Consider the following 8,293-nt stretch of genomic DNA (forward strand, 5'->3'; position numbering starts at 1 on the left):
TGACAGTTGTGGTACAAGCAGAGAAAAGTGCCAAGAAGTTGTAGTTAGCGTAAGGGCTTCTTCTAACCTAGCAGCTATCCTCAGTATGTTTTTTCCAGGGCCCACCAGGGTTGCCACCTCAGGGGCCCCCACACACCCCTGGGCCCCTCACCCCAGTGTGCGGTCCTCCACATGCTGAAGCCTCAATGGAGAGCTCATATTGGCACAATTCATGAGTGCACCTGCATCTATAAACACTCCTGTACTTCCACATGGTTGCCAATGAGTACAAATGGCTTCTCTTGATGAAAGGCGGGCAGCTGCACCTACCAATGTTGGGAAACCCTGGCACTACCCTGGCAAAACCCTGGCCCTGCTGTAGCTCCAGGATTCCCCCAGTGGGTTGTATCTATAGGCAAACCAGACTTGTGCCAAGTGAATCAGATGCAGGTGGAGCTTTGAATGTGACACAATTCCCATTCATTGATATAGGATCTCTTGTGCCTTGTGCCAAAGAACCCCCTGCAAAGTACAGGTTCAAAGACTGCCTTGAGATGGGTTTCTTTGCATGTTGCTTTTAAGCACACAACTCTTTGGCCCCTAATGAATATCACGCTGATGCTATTTTTGAGGCTGTGCAATTTGCTTCCCCATTGACACAAGCAAATTGCAAAATACACAGCAATTGTATCTAATACGTCTCCCCCCGCAACCTGGGCCACAACCCGCATATTTACTCGTCTGATCCGCTACCCAACCCACAACTGCCTTATGCGCAACCTGATCCACAATCCGCTGACCACCATTAAACAGGAAGTAACATCATCAGAAGTGGGTGGGGACAGAAAAAAAAGATTTTAAAAGGAGTAAAATATAGATAATATATGTAATATAACATAAGATAAATATAGATGAGACCTGCAACCGGCAACTATACACACTACCCGCAGGGTACCCGTTTTTTTTGTGGATAACTTGTGGGTACCCAGAGTCGGGCTGGGACACCAGGGACCCACCCAAAAACCTTAGACCAGGGGCCCACTCTCAGTGCTATAATTCTTCCTCTCCTCACTCAACCTCGCCTAGTCTCTTTTCTTTACATACTATAATGTATTATTCAATCTATTAAGCCTCTTTGTTCTCATACAAATAGGGAATGACCATGAAATAGGCCAAATGTTTAGAAGCAAGAGGCCCACTGACACCTGGGCCCACCGTGAGTTTTCCTGGTATCCCGGTGGGCCAGTCCGACACTGTGGGTACCTGTAGGTACCAAACCCGCTGTAGGACTCTATAGTACATTGCCAGTAAATTAGCAATACCAGCCTTGACTAAGTCCACTGTTGGCAAAGAAATACAGAATTTCACCCCCATTTTGCCCATTGATATGTGGGCCTTATAGGTTTCTGCATAAGTGTATGCAAACTGTGTATCTTTTCATAACTTTTTATGCAACATCTGTCATGCGGTGTTATAAACCGAAGTAAAATATGGTTGCTAAGAAGTGTTGGGTAAAAAAAATCACATAAAATACATGAACCCATTGCCAGCGGTGATTAAAACTAATGAGATTCATAAGGTTTGGCAGGGAAAGGGGGGGTTAGTTTAGTACGGAGCCTTTGCTAAATATCTGAGCCTACATACACAGCAGATTTTGAAATATTGGCAAACTGTAAGGTTATTTCCTGCCCTTGTGTCCTTGGCTCTCACTCTCACCATATTTATTTATTTATTCCAAAAGGGTCTATTTTAATAAAACATGCAAGAATCCCTAGATTCTGTTTCATGCTGTTCAACATTAATAAAGCATTTGCCGTCAGCTCCTTGTGCACAGGGATAAGATTAACTGCGAGCAGGTACCCCTGTGCTAACTCCATCTGCAAGCTAATCACTCGCACGGCCCACTTCATCTGGCACCAGCAGTGCTGAAAAGAAACAGGCGAAAAGGAAAGGAGACAAGAAAATTATGTAAATGCTCAAAAAGTAAAGTTGAAATGTTCCTCTAACTCAAACCCCTTGCGCAACAAAGCTGACTGCTGAATAATAGAAAAACTTTCATTTCTGTCTAAAAAGGAAACAACAACGGCAAAACCAAGAGCGGTGTTCTCTTCTTTCAGTGTCTACTTTATGTACCTGTGTGATGTTCTCCTTTGAGCTATTCATGTTCTGTATACTTTCTAATTGAGGCTCAATGATCAATCAATCAACGATCAATTTTCATCAACGTGCTGGTTTATGGGAAATCAGTAAGAGTAAATGATACCTTGTGTTGGTATTGCGAGCCTCCAAGACTTAGGTCTCTTAGGTCTTTTCTTTAGAGCAAGGTCACACTGGGAGATTCGGGGAGATTAAGTCGCCCATCGACTAATCGCCTCTGCTTTGGGGTGACTAGCAGGCAGAAGAGAGGAGGAAGCAGTCTGGGGAGATTAGTCGCCACAAAGAAAAAGCGATTAGTCGCCAGGCAACTAAATCTCCCCGAAACTGTGACCTTACCCTTAAGCATCGTTCTTCACTGAAGAAGAAACCCAACCAGTGCCCGAAAGTTGGCCTTTTGTAATCTACAGATACCAGGTATCATTTCCCCTATATATTCCTGGTATGATTATAGGCTAACACAATACCACATCAGCCTAACTACAACTCCATCAATGCACATTTGGATTTTGTCCCCTCACCCTAATGTCATAAAAGGTCCAAATTTCCCCCAAAGGGGTAAAATATAAAATAGATAGACTCAATGGAAGCTTTCATTTATCAAAGTAGTAATTTTATGAGTAGTCCAACATTTCACAGTCCAGTTCTGCGTCTGTGGACAGTTTCATGGCAAGTCCTGGAAGTTTTTATGGAAGGTTTGTGGAACTTACAAAGATTAGAATTTGACTAGACCTGGGAGAACTGAGCCCCCCTCAAAGAAGGCCCATAACGGCACCGAAGCATTGACCAATAAACCTTTTATCTTTGTTCACCATTGGTCACCATATGTAGTAACAGATTGTGTTGGATCATAAGATCGAAATGAGCAGCTTTTTCAGCTGCACCTTCTTCAATACTCATTCTCAATTCTTCTATTGATTATTAAGCATAGTGCAATGTATTTATTAATAGCCATGGGTGATGTTTATAAGTAAGCTTGCATCTTAAAGTGCTCTGAGGATTACATCTGAGCAATAGTGCCGGGACCAGTTATCTTCAAATCTGCACTAAGCTGCCTCCCCTAACAGTTGATGGTCACAAGAGGACAGGTAGATCAATAAGCGGATGAGTAATGCTTATAGAACCACTTGTTCTGCTGCGCCCGTCTGTGTCCTCAGAGAATGTTATTTTACGGGTGGGGGTGTTGTATCGATGTACAGTCAATGTATGTGTCAGCCAATGAAAACAGCCTCTGTACTGAATGCATAATAAGGGCACTTCTGAACTAAAGTACATAAAAATGACATTTCATGATTACTATAATGGATAAGAATAAAAAACATTTCTAAAACTGGTACTGGTAATATATCTCAATTCACTCATGCCAGTGACCATACTTTGGGTTACTTTCTTTTAGGGTGCTGTGCATCATGTTTGACCTATTAGCCAAGCCTCTCAAAGATGTCCATAGATCACTTTGCAGAAAACCATTTTTCTGATCTGACCACCCCAACTTTTGAAATAGTGCAAAGATTGCCCATAGCCCAATCTTGGACCTCATTGCATTCAATGACATATTGGTGAAATTCGATAGCTTAAAGGTGTATAACTTCTTTAAGGGACGTCTTGGCTTGGAGATGGTTTGAAAAGATAAAAAAATAGAGTCATGCAGGAAGAATTTGCAGGGGATGTGGATTACATGTCCATATACACACCCTAGCGTAGGCAAACTTTCTGTACGCACTTACACACTGGAAAAATATCAATAGATAAGCACTTCAGTAATAATAGTGTTGGTCCAGTCCTTTACAGGTCATTACAGGTCCATCACTGGTGATATGACACTCCCCAGCTTGAAAAATATCCCAGCAGCAGCACAAACTCAGCAAGATCTGCAGCACTGAGAGGGTTAAACTGGAAGGCAAATAATGGTTTGCTGTGTTAGCTCAAGTTTGCACAATAATGTGGGTTTAAAAATAGATAAATAAATAGAAAGCTTTCTGATAAGGTGAAAAAACAGCAACGGGTTTCACTGGGTTCAGTCACTAAGCTCATTCTGCTATTTACACCGAAACAAATAACTGAGCATAAAGCAAGTACAGTAAGTCATTTCCAGAGGGAAGAAATCGACCAGCACCCAAAAATAGTAGGCAGACTATATTCCAGCCGGATAAAAAAAGAAACATACATATATCATTCAGAAGTTCTTGATGCTCAATCTATAAAGGCATTCTTCTCAGTGGCGTAACTAGATGTTACTGGGCCCCACAGCAAAATAATTTTAGGGCCCCAAACATATCCAGAGGTTGTCCTGTTTTACCAAAATCTATTGAAATTATATATGGATTTGAGCCTCATGGGGCCCCCTATACCTCCTGGGCCCCCTATACCTCCTAGGCCCCCTGCAGCCGCAGGATCTGCTTCCTCTATAGTTACACCCCTGATTCTTCTTACTCCAACATGGGATAGATCGACAAAATTATACTCCAATATAATCACGTCCGAATATTTACACTTAAATGTTGGTTGGAAGATTATTCCCAGTTGCCGGTAATATACAGTAGGGATGTAGCGAACTGCCGATTTGGTGTTCGCGAACTGCCGATTTGGTGTTCGCGAACGCCGTTCGCGAACACCGGCAAAAAATGCGAACGTTCGTGAACAGTTCGCGAACTTCGAACACCCGCTAAAATCGTTCGATTCGAACGATCGAAGGATTTTAATCGTTCGATGGAAGGATTTTCATTCGAATCGAACGATCGAAGCCATTCGATCGAATGCTTTTCATTCGATCGAATGTTACAATCGTTCGAACGAATGGAAATCGTTCGATTTTTAGCGGTCGAAGGAATTCGAATGGTCGAACGATCGAACGCGAACTCAAAATGCGAACGTTCCCAAACGTTCGCGAACATTCGGCGGACGCGAACGGTCGAAGTTCGCGCAAACTAGTTCGCGGGTGAACAGTTCGCTACATCCCTAATATACAGTATACAGAAAAGTTGTATGGAAAGGAGCTTCTCTATCAATTTAGATTAATGTATCCACTATTGCAGAGTTAAAATACCTTAACCACAATCATTTCTCCTTCCGGTTGCATTTCAGCACATTTTTCCCTGAATTTTCATGTTTTTCGAGGAATCAAAACACCACAAATTTGCTCATAACTACTCTACAATAGGAGCAAAAATGAAGAAGGCCTTTGAAGTTCCATATTTGCAGTGGAAACTGATTTTGTGAAATACAAAGGATCTTGGAGTTGTAGCAAGCCAACCATAGCAGCATCAACCAGCAGCAGTTAAATCTAAGCCTGCGTACGTATCCCCCAAAAACATGAAGGCAGGTTAATTAGCTGCAGATAAAACTGACCACAGTGTACCAGATTAGATTGTAAGCTCCACTGGAACAGAGATTAATGTATGAAAGGCTGCAGAAAGACTACGTGAATAATAATTGCAATAATGTAGGAGACTTTGTTGACACCAGCACTGTATACTACTATGGAAACCGCTCCTGTCTGTTTTTAAATTATCTTATTATTATTTGCAGAAAATACTCGTCTGGAGGCGTCCGCCTTTATTGTTTGTGCATGTTTTGTGTTAAGGAGTTTTTATGAGGGCAATTGAAAAGGCTCTGACAAGGGAGAACAAAGTGCGTGTATCTGATTCATGGAGAAAACAGTTTCAAAGATACGAGGGGATGTGATCATTGCAGAGCTAATTAAAGACTCCAGACATTATATGACGTATACAGCAACGTTTGTTCTTGCTTTAAAGGAGAACTAAACCTTCCAAAAGAAGTAGGGTAGAAATGCTACTCATGTTGCTGGATTCTGTGCCAACCCTAGACAACCACAGTCCTTAAGTGAAGAGCTTCGCCCCTCAAAGATGCCCCAATAGCTCCCCATTTTCTTCTCTGCTGATGCCCAGCCCCTGCTCTGTGTTGCACTTACCTGAGCTTAAGGATTGGCTCACAATATACTGCATGTATATACTGTATATAGAATTCTCATTACATGGCAGCTCGGACGTCAGCATAAATAGCATCGGAAATATAATAATCAGCCCTTCGTTTTCTGCTTCATGGTTTGCAACGACCCATAAGCTTGTTATTTAAAGTGCCGGGCTCATAACATGCAATAAAGTGGAAGCAATGATTTTGACAGCTTTTTTTGGGACTGCAGTGAACTTCCAGTGACTTTGAGAAATTTCTTGGCATCGCCGATGAAGTATAAGCAGCCAGGCAAGGCCATTTCTGTAAGTGCCTGTGGTTTACTGGATGCACCTAAATTTTCAAAGTACAATACAGGCAATGGAGACGTGGGTGTTCCATGTCGATTATTTCAGCTGGGCTGAACCATAAATCCACTTACAGGCTTTGAGAAGAAAAAACATGAAGGGTAGTCATGAATTCCAGTCTGGATCTGCAAACCACTATCTCACATATGCAGATGACTAACCCTAAGAAGAGTTCAAGTTCCCCAGCCCCAATATTTGAACTCCAGTAAGAAAAGGCAAATGGTTTCCATACAAACATGGGATCATTTATAACATGGTTTTGTTTGCTTCTGGTTTGCTAATGCATCATGCCACCTGAGTGCAACTTCTCCTGCACCGGCCAGTTGCATTCCGTAGAGATTACTGGGGTTAATGTTTTGTGTCATTTTAATGTTTAATTGTGCAGTCCTATGATCAGACATTTCTGTTTAATCGTTTCCTGAATGTGGCCCGATGACTGGCTCATGGATGTCATGCTCCATGGCTGTTTCCCTGGATTGTGACTCAACACCTTGCCTTCTTGGAACAGAAGGACCACCTGTGTCGGCGGCAGCCTCCCTCTTGCCAAAATCAATACCATTAGTGCTGCAGTTAAGCTCAGGCGTTGAAATATTTGGTTTCTGAATCTGGATTTATCTGGAAAGCTATTCTAACATCTACAAAGGCAGCTACATAAGACTGCTCAGTCTCTCTGGGTCACATGGGCAAACTCTTGCAGTCTCATTATTGACATCAATTAAACACCAGTAAAATCAAAGTGAACCAGTCTTACAATTTGCAAATTGGTTGTTGCCATTTCATTATTAATCCCATGTGAAGGGTGAAGATCCAACATTTTGGATGGGGAATCCATCTCTTTGACATCATTATGAAGGAAGGGATTTACCACGAAATGCTGAACCACTTTTGTAGGGTAGATGTACAGGCATTGATGTGTATAAAGTTATTATTATCAACCATAGACATATATAGATCTAATTCTATGTCTTTCCATTACCCTGGTATCTAGCGGCATCACCTAGCACCCAGCTCTTTATGTGAGACATGTGTCCCTGCATTCTAGCACACGGACAGCACATGTTTTGGGTCTCATTTGAACCCTGTTTGCTCAAAGAAAGTTGAAAGAAAGATAAAGGAAGGGTAAGGTCAGGAATTTGCTAATGATGTAGAAAGAAAGCAAAATAGGGACATGGAGGCCTAGAGCAGAAGAAAGGAAGGATGAGGGCTTATTTTTAGGAATGCCATTTAAATCTCTGGGATTCTCAGAGCTGCATATATATGAAGTATCAATGTATAAAGGATGCCAGACTTAGCCCAAGGCCATCTCAGTCCAAATGAATCCAGTGCTGGCGCCTCTGAATGAGGAGGCTCTCAGGGACACCCAGACACGGGATGAGCCCAGGGACAATCTTAACCGGCACAGTGCTGGAGAGAACTCAACTATATGTAGACAAATGTGAGATCTGACTGAGATGTGCCGCAGGTTCAGTGACCTACAAAACTGTGTTTGAATAAAATACTATAAAATGAATGCCCCCCAGGAGAAAGCCCAAAGACTGGGGAACAACAGGGCATGATTGGGCTAGGAACAGGGAAATGTTTAGTTTAGAAGTTGGAAAATATATGGGGTTGTTGTTTTACTGGGGATCCAGATAAGGGGAGATGTTAAGAAGGGATAGGAGGTGAATGAAGAGAATATAGCTTCTGTATATGCACTTCTAGGGAAGAGATGGGGACTATGGTTCTAGTGGTCAGATGAAGTAGTAGGCATAATGGCGAGGGCAATCGGTAGAGGTAGTAGGAGTCATAATGGTAATAAAGGCTCTTCTGGGGAAAGTCAGTAATTGAAGTGCAAAGGTTATTTTTAGGTCTGGGTTCTGGCCTAGGGCAAAAGTGACAGAAGG

The sequence above is a fragment of the Xenopus laevis genome, chromosome 9_10S (assembly GCF_017654675.1).
Source record: "Xenopus laevis strain J_2021 chromosome 9_10S, Xenopus_laevis_v10.1, whole genome shotgun sequence".
In the NCBI taxonomy this organism is placed as follows: Eukaryota; Metazoa; Chordata; class Amphibia; order Anura; family Pipidae; genus Xenopus; species Xenopus laevis.